We start from the raw sequence: 22,629 nt of genomic DNA, 5'->3' as shown, positions 1-22,629 counted from the left end.
AAATAAAAATATTATGAAAGGAAATCCTTGAAAAATCAGAAAGGTCATAGGGTAAAAGTGACCCAAATAAAAACTTGTTGATATATTTGAAAAGCAAGAAAAGGAAACGTTACAAATTTTTCGCAATTCTAACATTTTTATCATCTCTGTTCCTTTATACCATTATTAGCAGAACAGTTAGATACTACAAAATGCAAATTAATAGGACTATGTAGAGTATCACATTGCATAATTTTGATTACAGTACGTTAAATGTTTGTTAGCAGAGGACCTCGATGAACAAATATTAACGTAGGCTGTGAATAGGAATGGAAACCTGGTACATCGGGAAAGGGTAGGGGGATCGTATTAAAGGGGCTATCTGATGAGTCGATTGGTAGAGAGAGTAAACCGTTAATAGGAAAACGGGAAACGAACCTCTAACCACCATCGCTACCACACCCTGATTCAAATCGAATCCGTTGCGTAAAATGGAAATAGCGTTTTCTCTATCCTGGGGATTGAACAAGGGGTAGTGTTTTGGGTTAGGGAGAAAATGCGCGGACCAAGAAAAGGTCGCACGACGTGATACAAATACGTCGGCGTCGCGTTTCGGAGGGATGATGGTGACGAAAAAGAGCAAGAATGCGGCTTTGGCTTCTTTTTCACGTTTCCGGACACGTTCGGTAGTGTTTTAAAATGGCGAGACCGAAACCGGGCGGCAGACTCAATTACGGGTCCAAAGGTCCGCGTTATTTCCGCCCTTTTAGTCCCCCTAATTGCGATCTACATCAAAGGGGGGAGAGGGAAGTTACCAAAAGGAACGCTTCAACCTGTGAACGTAGTTTACGAAATTTACGGTTTTCTGTGAGATTCTTGCTTTTTGAACTCAGCAGGTGATTAAATTTGATTGGAAAGGTGTTTTTTATTTTATATTCGAAATCAAGAGGGGTGAATAATCAGGTGGTTTTATATATTTTTTTAAATTATGTAATGCGTGAATTATTTTGTGGTGTTTTTAAACTACGGTAATTATTGTGAAAATTCACTTACTTTGCGGTCGGACGTTTTCAGGATTGCATTTAGAGCTGCCTCCGGACGGAGCCTTAGGACGTGGGTGGAATCTTTCTACCGGTAAGAATTTAATCTCTCGTATTGTCCCCTCTGCGAGAGAAACTAGGGTTCCACCTCTCACCCCGTTGAGACTTAATACAAATTCAACAGTGCACCTGGTGGTCGTTCGAAAAGGGTAGATTCCTCTACGACAGAGGCGGACGTTTATACATTACTAAATATATCCTTTTAAAATTGGAAATCTCAATGAATTGTATATGGTGTAATATTCAACAGTTTGCCAATTATGATTTTACAATATAAATCCGAACATATGGGGATCATAATATAAATTAATTTATTCATTTAAGTAGCCATTTGTTGGGCAACAATTTCCCAACTGCAAAACATAATACATACACAAATTGCTACAACCATTTAGAGGTAATATTAACCTCGAATCGTGTTTAAATTCGCATTAATTGTATCGTCTGAACTAAATAGGATATTGTGTTATTACTTTTTGCTACTAATTCAAGACTATCATCTAATCTTATAAAGTATTTACGTGACTTCATTATAGTTGATGCTAACTTCATGAAATCTAACAAAACATACAAAAACGCGTGCCATGTTCAGCGCTTAGAGATAAAATCACAGTCACGAGTAGCTTTGACCCTTTCAAATTCGCTACAGTTTCTGGTTAGTACTGTTTATCTTTGTACCAGTTCGAAGATAACCGTTTCGAATTGCCGCCCCTGGATCGTTGTATCTGCCACCGCCCGTTGTTAATCCATTTGTACGACCGCCGGTCCTAATTGTAAGGGCGTCGTTTCCATCAGTAATTTATCACTCGTTCCGTCTCTGGATGACGAACTTAATCAATGACTACCAAGAGAACCGTCGTCTTCGGTCGTTCATTAGATTAATTGAAATTTTGCGGTCGGATGGGAATTTATCTCTCTAATTTCCCCCCACTCACTTAATTTTTGTGCGAGTCAGGTTGGGATGAGTTTTGATGATTTTTTTAAACGAACCAATTCATCAAACGTCGTACGTGGGACGCAACGATTTTTCAGTGTTTTGTTTCCGTTAGAAGCAGTAAATCACCGAAAAGTTTAGCTCGATGGGGAGCCATCGACAATGAACAGATTAATCTTTCCTCGGTTTACTGATGAGTTAAACAGATTTAGTTTACGGGTTATAGCTAAAGGGTGCAATTTAGATGTTACGTTGAAGGGAATACTATTAGAAAACGATATAGTGGAAATTAATTGAACGCAGATGCCGAGTTCTAGAACCCCTAGGGGTTTCTCTCATGTTGGTAGTGGTGATGCTTTGTTATGAACAGGTGGTGTAACCAGCTTGTTCCGAAACTGTCCAATTAACGGCTAGTGAAACTACTCTTGGAACGGTATTGTTGTTACTTGTTGAAGTTAAATGGACAAATTGGAGTTTGGAATCTCCAATGGTCATTAATACATCGCAGGAACATAGAAATGCAAATACATTTTAAAAATTTTAGTAATACAAGCTGTTTCGCGTATAGAGAATGTAATACATCACTCGGTTATCGCCAGCAATTTATCCAAAAACTTGCTTGCAGAGATTAAAAACCGTGGGCGTTCCATATGCTGTGTTTGCAAATCTCCCCAATCCCACCAAAAACATGAATCACCGAATTACGAGAAAAAATTTTGCATGCAAGGGAAGCTAATGCCATAGATTGATCGCCAAGAACCATCCAAGAATACCGCATTTACTTTAAATTTACGATCCTCCAGTTAACATTTAAAAGCAATCAACGTAATTCAAACTAAACCACCTCTAACCTTACTCCAAAAGCAAATATCATTCCCATTAAGGGTGGAATATGTTTCCAAACTGCGACATCGCCATCATTAATATAAGGAGTAAGAGAAACTGTGTCGCTTTCGACTACAAAATTTGGTTATCATTATGGTTGATTCAAACACACTTATGTTTCAACCTACTTATGTTACAAAATACTTATGTTTCAACCTACTTATGTTTAACATTAACCCGGGCAGTTGGGAGCCTTAATGCGAGCACATTATCTCTCACATTGCGCGAACTTTGTTCAACGGGAAAATAAGAGTATTTCGAATGGGGGCGGTGGAGAGGGCGCGAAACGTGGTAAGACCGAAAACTGCCGCTTAGCAAGTTGTTGGAGATAATCTCGTTAGTAAGGGAACGTCCTTTTCCTGTGTGCACACTACCACCAAGCACCCCGACATCAGGTCACCTCGTTTCCGGAAGAAAACTTCCGTTTGAGACACTTAATAAGAAACGACCAAAACTTGGAAGAGAACCCATTTATTTTCAAGCATTGACATCAAAAATACTTTTAACCCATTACAAATACAATTATCTCTCGACATTTTCTTTCATTAACCTTCGTGAAGTCAAAGTAGAGAGGCCGAACAAAGTTTCTTGTAAAAACTTTGCCGGACTATGGCGCAACAAAAAACTAATCCCGAGCAACAAATAAGAGTCTACCCTCTGTGAATAGATAGGAAAGAAAGGGGACGGAGGAGTACTTTTCTGTAGAGACGCCGAAATTGCATCCGGAGGACTTAATTAGAAAAGTGGGCGAGTTAGAGAAGAGAAAGAAGTGTAGAAGAAGGAGCCCACGGTCGGTTGGGGTCTGCAAATATTTAACGGTGGCTCGCTGATTATTCAGCAATATCTAAATTAAAGCGGCAAAGTTTAAATTCAGTTGGAGAAATTTAAATTGCGTCCGGACGAGGCTCGAAGGCTCGAACCCCGAAGCCGGCCCTGGGCGTGTTTAGCGCGATAAATAATGCAATCTGATTCTAATTAATAGTTAGACATCGTCTCTACGACCATTTCGGAATTTGGAACCTTTCCCAATTACTACTATTAATTATCAAGACTTATAGAACGGTTAAAATTTATATTGAAAAGTTTTTTTTCTCTTTTAAAGAATATAATTTCGTAATTTTTTTAATAAACGTTAATTTTACGCGGTTAGCTTTTGTGGTGTTTTAAGGAAGATTTATAAAAATTACTTTGTAAAAATTACGGTGAACTCGGTGAACATAATGGCTCATAAACAGGGCCGGGTGCAGGTTAAGTTTATGACGTCGATAAATCTAGGATAAGAAACACACTGGGTTTTGAGTTTGAATAAATTTTGTTTCGTACCAATTTTTCCACAATATACATTCTTGTATCTATACGATATTTTGCATAATGTCTGTTACATTTACAGACGAACTTTATTACGACTTCGTAATGGTACCAGCTGGATGCAACGTGCATTATTCTCATTTCGTGGGTTGATTATTGTCTACCTCGGAACTGTTAGGGTTCACTGTCAACGTTGATATATAACTTAGCATGTCGTAAATCTTCCAGAAACATAACTAACATTTACCAGACAAAATTCTGGGTCGTGTACAGGTAATTATAATATCTATGTCAACATTATAGAGTGAATTTTACTTAAGATGTAATATACAAAAATATACATGAGTAGATACTTTGTGAGTTTAGAAACAGGTGGTGCTGTTGCAAGGTTGTTGAGTCGAACGTTTATTTTAGTGTGTGCAAAAATGAGTATTTCAAGACCGTAGGTATCGTTTTCAACTATCTACTAATAAATTGTAAACAAGTATAAACTAATGTTTTATGATTAAGTATATAGAATATCATTTGAATTTACAGCTTTGTTTTTAGACAGCTATGAACATATGATTACGCTAGTCTGTTGAGTCCCCGTTTTACACACATACCAGAAAATTTTTATAATTGAGATAAAAGACAATTTATCTTTTGTATACCTACAGATCGAATCTCCAAGAGAGAATGTCCAATCAAATAAAGATTCTGCCGACGATGGTGGTTTCATCGATAATTTGACAGGCAGGCAACTTCAAGTTATAACTGAGGCAGTGTTATCAAGTGGAAGAAGACTTGGAGGTCAACAATGGGATGAAGATGATTCCCACCCAAACTTCACTTTGTCAAAAAACCTGTCAAGTGGAATTGGGTGAAACAGGGTGATATACATGTTATCGGATACATGTTTCCTGAAAATGACTATACTAAATATAGAGGTATGTCTGCAGTTGATTTGTTTGAACTTCTTATGGACGAAATTATCATAAATTTTTGGATACAAGGATCGACTAAATATCCCCTATTTTTGAACTGTAATGACCCAAAAATCACCCTTGATGAAATGAGGCGCTTTATTGGCATTCTCGTAGTTTCGCGGTTCTTCCAGGAGAAAAGTTATAGTGGTTGTCCCACAAGTCAAGTGAAAACGGTCAAAATAAAGAAATATTTGCATTGTAATGACAACACGCAATTAGATATGGCGGACAAATTTACAAAACTAAGACCACTTCTGAACCTCGCAAAAGAGCGATTTCTCCACCATTATGTTCCACAAGCAGAAATTTGTTACAATGAAAGTATAATTGGGTATTATGGCTGACAATACAACCGTAATAAGCCCATAAGATTCGGCTACAAAGTATGGTGTATGAATTCGAACACCGGGAATCTGATAATTTTGAAATTTATCAAGTATCTATTCCGAATTCCAATGCAGAACACCACAAAATGTTTGGGAAGGCTGCAACACCACTCCTTGAACTAATAAATAACATTCGGGCCGTGCGTCTGAAGACTTGTAGTTCTAGGTCTAGGTCTAGTGTTAGTTCTAGTTTTACAGTAGCAGTATTACTAGAACTAACAAAAGATCGAGAACTAGAATAATAATAATAATAATAATAATGCCTTTATTAATAAGTCGCAAAAAAAGGAAAGAAAATAATAATACACTCTTAGAAAATAGACTTATTTTCTGGACGAAGTTCAGTTTGGTTATTAACCAACTGCTCTTCCACTTAATCCAGAATATATAGAAAATATATATATAAAGCAAAAATGAGAATGTTTTTAACAATACTAATAAACAAAATGAAAAAAAAAAAAAAACAAAATAACAAAATACGACGACATGCCAGTATAAAGCGATACATTAGTAACTCAGAATATAAAAAAAAAATAAAATCATGATGACTCAAGCAGGAGGGAGGATTTTAATTTACTCTTGAACGAAATACAGTTCAATCCTATAAGGTTCATAGGTAGATCATTGTACGTTTTAGCTATCTGGTAGGAAAAGGATCGGTGCGAGGCGCGGCGTGGTACCGTCAATACATCCTTCCTCCTTATATTAATGTTATGGACATCGCTTCTGAAAGATAGGCGTTGCAGCAAGTAAGGAGGCCGCTGACTTTTAATAATTTTATGATAAACGCAAGTTGCATGCAGTTTACGTCTGTTTTTCATGTTCAACCACCCAGTCTCTGCCAACTTATGACTAATATGGTCATATTTACGAATTCCGTAAATAAACCTCAGACAACCGTTCTGAAGGTTCTGGATACGACGCCCACTCGCCTCCGTTAAATTTGGACCATAAACAACGTCGCAGTGATTTAATTTGCTTAGAACCAAGCTATCACACAGCATAATTTTTAATTTTTTACTTAAGACATCCCTATGGGCATACAAGAGACGCAGGGCGCCATACCCACCCCTCAAGCACCTGGCCACATGCTCCTCAAACCTCAACTGATGATCCAATGTGACTCCTAAAATTTTTATATCATCAGAAACAGTAAGAGGTTCGCCATCCACCACCAATTGACCGGATATCAAAGGCTTAATCGCTCTCCTTGTGACACTACCGCAAAACAGAATAACAGAAGACTTAAATGGATTTAGCACAAGTTCATGGCGTTTCGCAACATCAGAAAATAATGCTATATCTGAGTTAAATTTTATGCAGGCATCAACCCAATTATTTGGATTAAAATTCAGCAGAAGCTGTGTATCGTCTGCATACAAGTGAATCTGCGAATGCTCGAGAACCTGGTCAAAATCAGATGTATAAATAGAGAACAATAGTGGCCCCAAAATGGACCCCTGAGGGACTCCACGAGTAACAGACAGAGCGCTCGACACTTGACTATTAATCTTCACAACCTGAGACCTGTCCCACAAAAATGACTTTATCAAAATTGCAGCTTGATTTCCAAGACCAAAATAATTAAGTTTAGATGCAAGTATATTATGATTTATTGTATTTATTGTATGGTGAAGTCCAACGATAACAAAAGTGCGGCTTGCCCGGCCTCTCTAGAAGCAAATACATCATCAGTAAGGTTCAATAAAGCTGTTGCGCAGCTGAAACCCGAACGAAACCCAGATTGTTGATCTGGCAGTATACTATACCTTTCGCAGTGTGCTCTAAGTTGCTTTTCCAAGACTCTCTCTAAAATTTTTGACATTACTGGGAGGATACTGATCGGTCTAAAATCCCTTAGAGCAGAAGGGGAAGATACTTTAGGTAATGCAATTACTTCAGCCATTTTCCAGGCATCCGGAAAAACTGATTGATGAACAGCAGCGTTTATTATGTGAGTAATATAAGGAATGAGAAAAGGGGTACACAAGTCAATCATCCAGATTGAGATACCATCAGAACCCACCACTGCAGTTTTAATGTTATTAATTATTATAGATACTTCATGTTCATCAACAGGCATAAAAGCTTGCATTATCTGCACTCTAGGGTTTACATTATTTTGATAAAATATGGGTAATTCGGGATCAGTCTGGATATAAAGTGAAGAATCACCGTGAACAAAATAATTATTTAAATCGTTTGGAAGAAAAATGTTAGGCACTTTGTTATCGATTTTTTTATTTATATTTAGAAGTTTAATCTTTCTCCAAAGAGCCTTTGGATCTTTACTACGTAAGGCGTAATCATAGTATGCCTTCTTTTCAGCCCGCACCGTTGATGTTACCAGATTGCGATGCAACTTGTATGAAACCCAGTCTTGAGTTAGCTTAGACTTTTTGAATTTTTTAAGCATTCGAATCATTCGGGTTTAGCCGTCTTGAGAGACGTGTGGCTAAATCAGAATGTTTCTGGTTCTCGGTCTATACCTTTTCAAGCATTTTTCAAGTTCAAATTGGCATTAAACAAAATCAATTTGGCAATTGTCAAATATCAAATTCACATTCAATAATTTAACAAGACAATCTTTGAATCGTGATTAACGTATTAAAAGCATAATTTTCTAATTGGTAATAAACAATATTGTTAACTCAAAAGGTGATATCCTCCATGTTTAAAGTAGAGGTGATGTACTTTTGAATTCCGACTATAAACCTGTTACAGTCAGTTACATTAATTTTGGGAATACTGTTTCTAATTATAGTTTCTAATGTTCGAATTCTGTGCTCTGTTAGATACAAATTTTCTTGGTCATTTCTTTCCAAAATATTTATAACTGCATTCGCCACATCTGCCTTTACACCTGCTTTCAAAATTAACCAAGCTCGTTCAATTGGGTTTAGCATTGGACTGTAAGGACTTACAAATTTATGATGAAAAAATTCTTGTTCCTCAACATCTGTTCAATACCATAATGACAAGGAGCATTATCAATCATTATCAATGACTAAAGCCAATGAACCTTAGCTAGTATGAGCTCTCCTTAAGCATTGCCTAACAAACTCGTCAATTCATGATATATCAATCCCAAGCTACTGGTACATCCGATAAGATGAACATTTGCTCCCCGGTTACTGGCAGCAATGAAACTACAATGACTTACCTTTTTTGAACGACCTTGACTTCGCTAGATAAAGAAATTAAAGTTTGTTTTATCTAAATGGAATATGGGCATGTTTTCACTTTGAAGCTCAAACAACTTTCTTATGTATTGAGATGTTTTTGTTTTCACTTCGACGGTGTTGGTTCTTATCGGTTGAAGACGTATTGATTTTAATGTAAATATGAGGCCATCAAGGCGTTGTCGAATACACTCCTTGCTTACATTAAGCTGAAACTCATTTCGTAATGTTTCTTGCAACTGCTTAAGTACGATTTTAGGATTTTCTTCAACTTTAAGTTCAAACAAACTGTGATGTTCATCTGTACTTTTTATTTTATGTTTTCCTTCTCTTGGGTTTTCATCTTCATTTTTTACCCATCTCAACTGTTCTTTTTGCAACACCAAGAATTTCAGATAAATTGCACCAGACGCAATTCGTATTGTAAATGACAGAAATGGCATTTTACGTTTGCTGCTTCTTTTTTCTTAATATAAGGCATTTTGTAGATAGTTTGTTAACAGTGACAATTTGTAATTGATTAATGTCATTTTGATTCTGATTTTGATTTTGATTAATAATAATATATTGCGAGATATATGAAATTCCCGGTATGTTAAGAATATAGCTAAGAAATCTATCTCGTGATTATATTGATTGATTTTTTTTGACAATCCAACTTTAATTTAAGTTTTAATATGATTAACAAAATTATATTTGATATTTAATTACTAAAACTAGATAGGATGTCGATTGTTTATTAAAATTGCATTATCGAGTATCTCATTAAAAGTGAATCAAACGGTGGTATGGTAGCGTATTGAATTAATTTGGGGATGGGTGGAGTGGTGGTGTTCGATCATCATTTATGCATTATCGTACGGATGGGTGACCGCCACCGAAATATGACGATAAAAGTGAACACATCTGACACGAATAGCCGTAATATTAATTACCGGCCGATCGCTCGCTCTCGAATTTATGATTGATCTGGAACGCGAACGCGCAATTTCGTTCGGAATACAATCGCACAGAACGTGGACGTTGTTGCGTTAATTTCCGGTCGAAAATAAAACGTTTTTCGCACAAATTTAAAAAAAAAAGCAGCGCGGCGGGGGATGCAATTTATTATTGTTATTAAAACGTATACGAGCTAAATGTTTTGGAAAAGTACGGAATATTATTTTTTCACCGGGAGAAATTATTAATTTTTAATATTTCAACTACAACTATATTTGCCGTTTTTTTTTTTGAAATAGGATTGAAAACATATTGTTTATACGTAATAATGGAAAGCGATGAAAATACGCAATTGAAACTCAATAAAAATATTTACCCACCAAACTTTGCTAAACCCTAAAAAATTTTATAAACATATATCTCAAATTCAATATTTTATAATAAAATTTTCATTCTATAGGGGTAGTTGAATAAGGATCCCTCCATCTCCTTGGAGATCGTTTGCTCAGCGCCCCATGTAATTGTTTGCAAACGTTGTGTCTTCCAGAAGGGTAACATTGGCTTTTAGGAAAGGTGCCCCTTTCCGACAAATGGGTCGGCAGCGAAACGCAAACGATGGGTGCAAATTCGAAATGTGCCTAGCAAAAACGAGGGTAGCATCGGAAGGATAATACGATTCGGAAGGCGTGAAAACGAAAGTGATATAAATGATATCAATTCCGACACGTAAAAAACAAAGTTTGAATGATTTACACAAAACCGATAGAGTTTAAGAAGGTTGAGGGTGGTTTCGATTACCCCATTTGAAAAAAGACATGTAAATGTATCCTTTTGACCCCCACTAAAGAGTTCCGACTTCCTTTTCTTGTGGTAGTACGTCGTTGACGTGGTCGCTTTCGAAAGGTCGTTTATCTTTTTTTCGTTGGGTTAGTGAGGGCGAAATGGAACCCGGAGGTATAATTTTGTCGTACGTAACAACGATGTTTTTCACTTACTTTTTATTCCGCTGAGGATAAAACTTGGCATAATTTTCTACTTTGGGACTTTTGACTTTAGAGGTGACTCCCTTGGAAATTTGCCACATCTCGACCAGAATATAGGTTAGTGGGGCTATAACGAGGTGGATACTTTTATTTTATTTTATTTTTTGAAACTAAAACACAATTAGGTATGTATATATAACACACGGTTAAGAATCAATTTTAATCGAAACTGTCAAAATTCCAAGCTTTGATGTGTACATAGACATGTAACGTGTGTGAATATTAATTGCTTCGAAATTCAAACCTGACTAAATTGATTTAGTACGTGTTAATTATACATCCTTGCATAATGAAACAGTATAATGATGAATTGGGGATTGTTTCCAATATTGTAAAACAATCCCTCATCACATTAAATTAACGAATCGATATCAAGTAATTAAAATTTCTAAATCAAATTTTAAATCAAAGGTAATGTATTATTTATAAATTATGTTTCGTGCAAAATAAAGTAAAAATAAAAACAACGCCAATTCAATGGATTTTTTTTTTCTAGTCTTCTTTCTAGTTTAGTATTATCAATGAGATGGATTCTCGACAACTTTCCTGATGTTTCTCTTAGAACTTAATTACCTAAATTCTTTATGGTAGTTATTTTCTGCTACTCTAGCGATTTGTCTAGGAGTTAACTAATATCTCTACATCTTGTTCTAATTCCATTTCATTATTTTATGAAACTACTAGATTGAGGCTAATTTGAGATCTCAAGAAGGCTAATTTGAAAGTTTCATAATCAATCAGTTTCTTTATCAGCGGCTGATTATTTTTCCTTTTTTGATCCTTTCAGAGTGATAATATAACTTGACATTACCAATATTGTCGTGTGATCAGAGTTTACTTCCTATCTTTCTTCACTTTTCAATTATCTGAAGAATAATTTTTGATTATACGTATGTTAGTTTGCCAGTTGATAACTATTTTAATTATTTTCTTTGAAAAAATGTGTGAATTAGCTATAACTTGACATTACCAATATTGTCGTGTGATCAGAGTTTACTTCCTATCTTTCTTCACTTTTCAATTATCTGAAGAATAATTTTTGATTATACGTATGTTAGTTTGCCAGTTGATAACTATTTTAATTATTTTCTTTGAAAAAATGTGTGAATTAGCTATATTTACAGCAAAACTTTGCACATGTATTGAGTGCCAAGGAGTATAGCTCGAAGAAGTGTCACAACTTCACTTGGACTTGTGTAGATTGTTTCTAGTTACACTTTTCCTTTAGTTGTCATTTATCTTTTCCCCAATTGGTGAGCAATAAATCAGTGATCAAGTTCAAAGACATAGAATTGTAGCTAAGTATAACTACAAAAAAAAACACCTGCCATCAAATTCATGAGCTAAAATAAAAGAACAATATTTTATCACAAGAAAGATCAAGAGAGTATTATTTGCAAAAAATAAAAGTATTACCAAATTATGTGAATATGTCGCTGATGAAACATGGTTAGGGGATGAGGATGTGGTAGTACCTATCATTAAGTGGTAATACCTATTACCTAGGTATTACCTAATGGCATGTGTAGAATGCTTGAGATCATCTTGATATCCAAGGACACTTCTCTTGATGTGCGTCCAGCAAAGGAACCTCTTGTTGTGGAGAACGCGGACTGTTTTAAACAAGTTGATATTGTTGAATGATATTTTACATTCAATAATGCTTATTAATCCCATGTTTTAAAATTTACCACAGTTATATTTACAATAAGATAAACTGTTAAAATAACTAAAAGCTATCAACGATTGAGACATCCAGTTTAGTTGAATTGCTCTAGAGTAAGGATGTAGGTTAGGATTGCATCATCTCACCACAAGCAATTTCATCTTTAACCTAAGGCGGTGAAAATAAAACAAAGAATTCTTTAATTGAAATAAACAACTTACACAACGAATGTGTTGATACTTGTTTTTCAGTTTACAATACATTGTTTTTCTTAGTATTTGTATATATACGGAGTATTGGTTACGGATATTAATACGTAGTAGTTACATAATTGTTTGTAATTATAGTGTTTTAGAACCGTAACATTGATGAATAAGCAATATACACTGAGAATAAAATTTTGTTGAGTCATTTGCGGGTCACATACCGTTCTAGAGAATTTAGTTATATTTGCAAGATGTTGAACTACCACATTATTCCTTAATGGTATAACATTACATATTAGATTACATATTATAGTGAATTCGAAAAAGTGGACTTTAGATTCAGAAAGCACATTCGCCAGATTTAATTTCTTGTGATTATGAAAAAATGTGTGAACTAGCAATAATTAGTGAAAAAACTTTGCACATATATTGAGTGCCAAGGACTACAGCTGGAAGGAGTGTTATAGCTTCACTTAGACTTATGTATATTGCGTGTTATAATGTTATTAAAATGTAAGGCAGTCCCATTTAAGTGTTAACAACTTCTTGGACAACGTGAGATATCTCCTGAAGCTATATCGGTTGCTTAATTTACTTTAACACATGATATCAAAAACTTATTGAAGATGATATAAACGATTTAATGATGATTCTTGTCTACTTTCTTAACTTTATAACATATTGTAACACCATATTATTTATTATTGTTATTGAGTACTAAATATTTTGAAGTCATGAAACCTTTTAGTCACGAATTCCTGAAACGGTTAAATTCTTCGACGTCTGACCTTTTATTTTTATCTCCGATCAGAAAATCAATTCCCATTCGAGACCCATAACTGAATTACGACGGAGAACGAGATGTTTTCACGAAGATATAATCGAGTCGGTCCTTCTAAATTGATTAATTTGTTAAGCGTTGATATTTTTTACTCTAATTGATCGTTATTGTAATTGAACGGAAAAATAAATGTTGTAAACTCTTAATCTATTTAAATAGGATATTTCCGCCCCAGAAAAGGTTTTCCACGCTCAATATATATGATTAACTCGACCGGCGAAGAATGACTGAGGAGAGATTATACGTCCTGCTCCGGTTCTCGAGTTCTCGATGTCACTTGGCCCTTGTGACTTTCATCACAAACTTTTCTTAATTGAAAAACTTTCTGGGACCTTTTTGACGCCGACGAGTTTGTCCCGGTACTGCCTAGGGACGAATTCACCAAACTAAAGGGTCATATCCTTGAGAAAAACGACTAGAATTTCAAACAAAAAAATCTGTTCTATTTTTTTAATGCAAAAGAATTCTTCATCATTCTTCACAGGTACGGATTTAGTATTTTGGTTTAACTAGGCAAAGAAGAAAATGTTTCCTCCGGATGACATTTCTGTCAGTTAGAATAGTATATTTACTACATATTTTGAACTTTCATACATTCCTTTATAATTCAGGAAGTACTAAACCGAGAAATTTATTATTCCAGACGATTTAACACCAGTGCCAGTGGTGTACATATCTCGGTTGAAACGACGGCAACGTTGCTAAAGCCGACGTCGTACGCCTCACGTTATATTGCGCACAGTTTGTACAACGAAACGCGAGTTATGTGTCGCTGCACTTCATGCTCTCGAGGCAATAAACTTTTTGCTGAAGAGATCTAACCGGAAGTATACGACGTGTCGACGTTGAAATGAACTCTCTCTTTGCTTCACAGATTTTCGGAGTGGAAATTACATCATCACACCGGTAGTTGTGTTATTTTATTGTGATATATTTAACATTTAATAATCCGACCACTTTACTGTGTAAATTTGTTTTCACCTAAGCCAACACAGATTCAATAAATAAAATTAATTAAACACCCTATTGATTTTACTGTATTGCTATTAATGTTTTCCATTTTGCGTAATATTATTTAATTTATAATTAATTTGGTTTGAAGTAAATAAAATAATTTAATTTTAAAGTTTCAAATTTATAAAGATTGATAGAAAAAACATTTTGTGTTCTTCTTTTAGGTAAGTAGATTGTCTAAAGGTCTTAATCTTGTAAAATCGGGAACAAATAACCGACGAAGAGATAGCAAACCTTAATTAACGCAAAGCACGGGCTGAGAACAGTACATTTTCCACCCGAACGGTTACTGCTCGTTATCTAAAGCGGGTTCGGGTTCGAACCCCTGGCTGTACGAGAAAGGGGGAACGTAAAATTTTAATCAGACGTCGCCATTCACAAAAATTTTCCAATCCCGCTCGTCGAAAATGCAAATGCCGTCGTCGTCTAATTACCGCACCACCCCCTCCTCAAAAAAAAATCTGGGTTAACTCTCGAACGTCGTTTTCAAGAACCCCCAAGTTATTCTGACCCAATTTTTATTTTTCTCTAAAAGTGACTTAAACTTTATGAACCGTTTCGTCGTATAAGTGAGTCGTTACGGAACATAATCAGAAAATAGCTTACGGTTTAATAAGAAACTTTTTTTATTATAATGGAACTTTACTACTAATTAGGTTTACAAAATTATTTCGCTTTCCTGCGACATCCCATGTAGTGATAGCAGTTAAACATTTTTCATCATTTCTACGCGTAAAACGTAATGAGCCATATCTATAGCTTTAAGAGCTAGTTTAAATGTTATTTAATATTTTAGCAAGCAACAATTTCTAGAGCATTGTATTAATAATTTCTAATACATCATGTGATGTAAATTAGCCCAGAATGGTACATGCATGTGATGAGATGGATATTAACATAGAGGCTGCAAAGATGTTACTAACATTAATGTAGACTTTACTCTACATAGAATTCGAGCTGATGCAAATTTTGCTCAAAATTTGTATATTATATTATAATATTGCTCAAAAATTTATGCCCCCATCTAACAACTTAACAACTGATCTTGCATTCTACTGTAGTAAGATTTTGGTGTATAATTTGGGGATTCACGACTGTACTAATGACAAGGGTTATATGTTTATAGAGGGTACATTTATGGGCCGAAGAACAAGCTAAACGTGGTGCTAATGAAATTACTTCGGTTTTAATAATACTTTTGCGGAATGATAAAAACTGGCAGTCAATGCTATTTTGGTTGAAATTAAAAAAGAACACAAAATTAGGCCTCTAAAAATTGTAGCTAACAAAATAAAAAATATACAAACTTTATTACCATATATGTATAGTCAGCTAAATATAGCTGCTGAAGATGACAACTCAAAAACACAAATTTTAGACTCCTACTACTACTCATGCTGGTCCTATCATAAAATGTTGTTATAAAGTGGTGCTATCATGTGCACCTTGTTTAGCATTATACGTATCAAAGGTGAAGCTGTTGATCAAAAATTAGAAACGTCAGGAAGGATATTTTAGGATTCAATCGATAATCACAACAGTTTGATGGCACTAAAAGTATGTAGCCAGTGATTCCAAGAAGGATACCACTTCCAAGTAGTTACATAACAGTAACTTTTTTACTTTAGGATATCACTGCATTGTTACAATCTTGCATACCACACTCTTTGACAATGATATTGCTTGGAACTCGGTTACTGCTGCCACGGGAAACACCTTCACGCAATTTTAAACCTAACACAAACTTGTTTGGACACGTTGTTTTTGCTTAGCTTCTTGCTGTATTTGTAAGTATCATAAGATTTTTGGCTGCAGTAGCAGTTACTCCATCCTTGATAGTTACATGAGTTGCTAAAATAATTTATTAGTATAAATGCAAATACTATTTTACGTAAGACCTCTTTAGACAATTCTAAAATATGCTCTAAATAAGAAATTAATAAATAATATAATATACTTATGATAAACAAAAGTAAATATTATTCGTATAGTGGAAATTAATAAAAGCAAGACGTGGAAAATGCGAGATTCTACAGTAACGATCGTACCTAGAATGTTGAAAGATATTTCAAGACGTATGATCTTCGTAATTCAAATACAAGTTAAATTTATAATTAAATAAAAGATCGAATTTAACTTTACTCCGAACTTTAGCTGTTTCGAACCCACAGTTTCGAGTATCTTAAATTCTGTTTGTTAAAATATGAATTCAACATCTGCATATATTCTCGTCTCCACAAAAATGTTGTTCTTAAAATGAATAGCATGAATCAAAACTTAATACTTTTAACAATTACGATACTAAGACATGTTACTTCATATGTTTGCTAAAGTACTTTGTACTTTTAAGATTGGTGTCATATCTATGCACTCGACAAAGCTAACTCGCAATGCAGTTATAAGTCCTAATGAAGAACATAAAGCAGAAATGATGAACGTTTTTGAAAAGGAGCACTATTTGATAAAGAAGATGTGCGGAAGATGATCCTCAATTCGCAGGTTCTTAACATTTTCTGCTAACAACTGTCAGTTGAGTTCCACACGCCCAAAAATTTTCTGCTCATAACATGATTCTATGTTAAGTTTTAACCAAAGAGACAGATATGTTACCCTTGCTTTCCTAATTTTAATTTTCTCTAGAATTTAATTTGTGAGACGCATTTACGATGCTCGTCGCAAGGGCTAGAACTATATTTCTCATTGTAAAATTTAATAAATCAAAGTACTTCTGAAGCAGCAATGACGCACAGTGAGTGAGGGAATAAAAGTTTCTTTTATGGTATTAAATCAAACACTTTTAGTCGGAAGTGCAATTCCTTTTGGAACCATCTCTGTACTTGATTTGACCCCCACGGAATATAGTTGGTGTTTATTTTACTCATTGTATAATATTACACAGTTAATGGAAAGAATAAAATGTCTTCATATATACCCTTCCGATTAAAGAAGGTGATGTGAGTAATGTTTTTTTTTCTGACTATTATTTTAACCAGTGTCGTTATCAAGAAAATTGAATATTTGGTCTATTGAATCCGTTGTCGAGGCTAATCTTGTGATTGGTTTGTCGTGAAGGTGAATCGAACGACAATATTCCAGATGACGCCGAGATCAGGTGCGCCTAAAGGATGTGTATTGCTTTGTTCTCCAGCAAATATATCAAAATCATAGCTAACTCCTGACATGCCATCCAAAAGCTGATTTTTTTAGCCCATATGTTTTTGAATAATAAACACCGGATATGTTCCCGAAGATAGTATTAAACTTGTAAACTCCCTCCTGCTTTACATGATTTGACTAATACATAGTGTATATCTGCTTTTTTAGCAACCATATATATACCACATCACGATATACACTATAGCATAATATATTCATTCTTTGCTTGGGGACATTCTTTGCTTGCCAGTTTTATAGATCCTACCTGTAACAATTAATTATTTTCTATGCGCATTTGAAAACACTTTATACCTGCGCCATATCTCGCTTGATTAGTATCTACAAGTGTTTCCAACATTTTCAGACCTCACCTGGTATCTAAAGACTAGACGGTGATCGATAGGACGGCACTCTATCTGAGCTAAAGCAGATACAATTATTGGAGAATTATCCGTAGTCAGTCGTTACATGATCGTATACATAATGTATAGAAAAGTGAATTTGATGCAGTAATTGTGGACACCATTTATTGATTTTAGTAATCGAATATTTGAGATGTGAACACTGTTTTCCCATGTGGTTGTCGATAAGCTACAATAATGTATCCTACATTTGCGGAAGTGAACCGGTAATTATCAAGGTAATCTGTGAGCTACTCATAAATCTGCGCACAACACGCCCAGATGCCTAATAATCGGACAATATCGCAACGATACGAAAACGATACTTTATCGTTATTAAAATGTTAAGAACGAGAAAGCTCTGCAAAGTTGTCTTGGTAAATATAAATATACGTATATATACACATGACATTTCGGGTCACAATAGATGACCTCTTTTGTAGACATTGAAGTATTAGATTTTGCAAATTGCAAAATCGAATCTCAACATTCACCGTTCTGCGCTATTTGTCTGTTCTAATATACATTTGGGGGGATGCACAGTCTGTGGTCCCCATTAGTGCCCACCCCTCACTAATACATACACACTCGCTGGTGGATTCTGGAAATCGCTCTGGAAACGTGCCGGCAATGAATATTAATTGCCAACAGCCATAGTAGAGCGCAACTTTGACAGTTGCTAATGCATCGTTTCTTCCTCTGATTCCCTACACAGTTTGCGCGCACGTGCGTTCGCTGGCAATTTCCCCGGCGAACGTACGTTCGCTGATTAATTGGATTATCGCCTCGCTCGACAATCCTGTGGGGCAATCATCTTGAATTAATTAACAAACATGGCCTCGATCTGAGCTCAAACAAGGTGAGTGAGGGTATGGCTAGGTTATGGTGAATTTGGGTAGGATGAGAATTAATTTCCGGTTTATATCAAAATTTAATCGACCACGAAAGGATTTTCTTTAGAAAAAAGTTAATTCTTGAGCATATATTTATCTTAGTCCATTTCGAGAGGAAATTCGATTCCGGAACGTACAATTTGTAGCTTATAATTTAATTTTAATTATGACTAATTAAGTGTGTTAGAAACTACCTAGCAGCAACAACTTTATACTTAGATTAATTATAACTTTAATAACTTTATAGTACTATGCAAAGTTAATAGTTTCGGGATTAACCAAATTTGAAGCTTTTTTATTTTAATTTACTAATAAAATTAATAAGCAATACAGTATGTAAACATAATTTGTATTAACTAATTACTTCATTAAATTTTATTCATTAATTGGTTAATTATCCCAAATTGGGTATATGTATCATTTTAATGGTTGTTTCATCAACAAAAGGTAAATCTGTGGGTAAAACTCGGTTACAGAGATAGAGTGATACATAAATATCTATAAGCCGCAAAAGTGAAACTAATGACGGGATCGTTACTGTTAATTACAACGTTGACATTGCGTTGGTGGTTGCTCCACAATGCGTTTTTCGGCTCGTTTTTCTGAAAATCCTTTGATGAGAGTGGTCGATTAAAACCGAAAACCGATTCTACACTCTACACTAGCACGGCTTTTGGTAAACAGAGTGTGGTTGTGTTGGATATAGGTGAACAGATTTCATTGTGTGGTTTATAGTAAAATTTCATTTCGATTTTTCTCGTTTTATTACAAATTTTTTTTTGAAATTATGAGACAGTATTTATTTTTTTGTTGGGAGCGATATTTTTTTTTGGCAATGAAACTCATCTTTTTTATTACTGGTTCGTTAGCTGAAATGGAAAGCCGCTAATTAAGATCGCACCATAAAAAAATATGACGGTACTAAAGCCTTTTTGGTGTCTTTTAAAAAAACAGGAAAGCTTTGAAAGCCACCTTTTTCATGTCTTCTTTTACTAGCAGGAATTTGTACAAATTCAACCTTTTCTATTCTACCTCTGTATTCGTTCTTTGAAATAATCTCCTCACCACTCGTCTACGCTATACAGAATTGATGGACAGGGTGTGTTTGTACAACGACGTATTATCCAATTTCGCTGATGGAACCGTAAAAATCAATATTATAATGGAAACGGAAAAGTTTCCTTTTAATAAATCTCAATTGAAATCTCTTAAAATTCTTATGCACACATTTCATTCGATTAACCCAAATTGAAAAGCTAATATTTTAATAATTTTTTATCAATTTTCAATTCAACCCCGATTTCAAAAGGTAACGGTAGCAGAAGTGTTAGCCTTTAGGCATTCACAATCGTAGATTTAAAGGGTGTTCAATAGGTCCATAATTCCCGGGCAATATACGTTTGCAATTCGCACCGACGAACTTTCCGGGGAAACAGCACCTCACCATCCCACCCCAATGGGGCGAACGTTCTGATTTAAGTTTGCGAGAGGATTTCGGATAGTCCGTTGCTGCTACTGCTTCGAAACCTGAAACTCCCGGAGGTAGGCCCCGGGCCCAAAAAGTAATAAAAACGAATAGCTTGCTCGCTGCCACTTCGAAAAGCATGTCAGAGAGATCACCTCTGGTGCTAAGGGTAGAAAAGTAGAAATGGGGGAAGGAACAAAAGGAAAGATTGAAAAGAAAAATTAGAAAAGAAAACAGTATTAATCACATGTGAGATAACTATTGACATATTATCATAACGCTTATTAAATTAAGATGTAGAGTGATTAATAATAATTATTTGTTGTAAGAAATGACATTTAGACCTAAAACATCACTAAACTTTGTCTAAGTGTCTTAGAAAGACACTTCCACATCCATAAAGACATAAGCTGAGATTCATTCTTACAAACAATCTTTATTGTGAAACAAAGAATTCTCGGCATTTTCCAAGAAATAAACCAACTATTTTTATTGCTACTCTTTTTACTGTTGATGTTTATATTCTTCTCAGCAACAATCAGCAGGAACTAAGTGTATCAACTCGTGATTCTGGAAATCTAATCTGGTGTTTTCGTAATGGTTAATGTTTTGTCTATAAATGTGTGACACTTAAACAAATATTTATCGTGTGTATCGATTTCAAAATCTGATGCAATTCCAGCATGAGGAAGATGAGGATGGGGTAATTGAACAGTTCGCGCCAACGCTACACTCAGCATGTTCAGAAAATACTCTTATTGTTGTTTTATGACAGTCTCCGAGATATCGTGATCTAAACAAGCAGAATACAAACATATTGGTTAAAATATTGATAGTGTAATAAACAGCTTTAAACAAAACTTCCATCCATATAATAATGAAGTAGACTTAATGAATGACGATGTTAGAATTTCTGAATTTACGCTGCCCAAACACATCGTAATTAATAAAAACTAATGTAATAATGAATATTGTTGCCACCCACACTCACAAGAAAATAATAAATGGCTATTGTCGGGTTTAAAACTGATTGTTATTACAGTAAGCCCTCCACCCGGTTAAAGAAGCATCAGAAGGAAATAAATTCTCCCCGGTTGAAGTTCTTAGTAAAGTTACTTGATAAAAGCTCGTTATTATAATTGCCATCGTTCAAACTTGAAGCTAATTCTTTTTTATATTTAAAAATTTCGCTTTTAAAGGACGAAACTGGAAAGATTCTTTATAAAATGATGGATACTATAAAATGGAATATAATAATAACTATATGGCGCTGTGTGGTACATTTATCCCTTTGAAGTTCTTGTTGTAATTTTCCAAAACCAACCTCAAATTTGTAATTGTGAGCCGTCTCTTTGTGGACGTATTTTGTTGTGTTGCCATTTTTAAACCCTTATTACGGAAAAACGGTAATCATCATTTCCACGTGTCAGCTTTTTATTATGAATTGTGAGAGAGACCTTTTCTAATAGATCGTGGAGTTTCGCACTATAACTATAAGTTTAAAACTACACTCTCACCAAACTCTAATTCTAAATATTTATTCTTTACTGTTTTGTTGTTCTTTCTGGTGAGATAAACATCAAAGTTTGTGTTCACGTTTTATATGTTATCCATTAGCATCGTTGTAACGACAGTTAAATGTTTCGACAGTCCTAATCACTGGCTGGAATTTACGCAATTAGTCCTTATATAAAATTCGCTTTGGGAATTAAGTGGTACTTGAGGGCCCTATCCGCATGAGGGAACCTTTAAACACGATAGAAAATTTACAGAGTTAAATTACAATCGCTTGTCAAATCCGTTAGATGTTCGGGTTCAAAGCTCATCATTTTAATCACATCTCGGTAGCATTGGAGCGCATTAATTCTTTTGGCTGAATCTCTTTAAAGGAAACAAGTACAAAACAATAATTAATATAAATATGAAATGTAGGATATTTCTACGGTGGAATAAAAATTGAGATAATGCAGGAATTAACTGAAGATGACTTAGATCGTAGATTTGAATCGTAGAATATTAACATATATGAAGTGAGTCAAGGATGGAAAACATTGCAACCGACGAGGATTTTATTAATAAGATATGTTTTTGCGACGAAGCAACCTTTACATTGTGTGGAAATATAAATGGCATAATGTAAGGTATTGCATATTAGAGAAAAATTGTACACAAAGTATTAAAAAAATTTCTTAACTTAAGTATTTTGAAATAGTTCTATATACTATCTTACAATAATCTGAAAGATTCTTAATAATCAATAATA

The 22,629-nt window shown here is 34.7% G+C and overlaps 1 protein-coding gene across 1 annotated transcript in view; it reads right to left on the bottom strand.

Moving 5' to 3' along the window:
- Positions 1 to 22,629, bottom strand: part of LOC111420938 (kin of IRRE-like protein 2) — a 135,804-nt gene that overhangs the window by 50,393 nt on the left and 62,782 nt on the right. The gene's annotated exons all lie outside the window — the stretch shown is intronic.

Source organism: Onthophagus taurus, chromosome 7 (assembly GCF_036711975.1).
Source record: "Onthophagus taurus isolate NC chromosome 7, IU_Otau_3.0, whole genome shotgun sequence".
NCBI classification, from domain to species: domain Eukaryota; kingdom Metazoa; phylum Arthropoda; class Insecta; order Coleoptera; family Scarabaeidae; genus Onthophagus; species Onthophagus taurus.
This window is presented reverse-complemented; position numbering and strand designations above follow the sequence as displayed.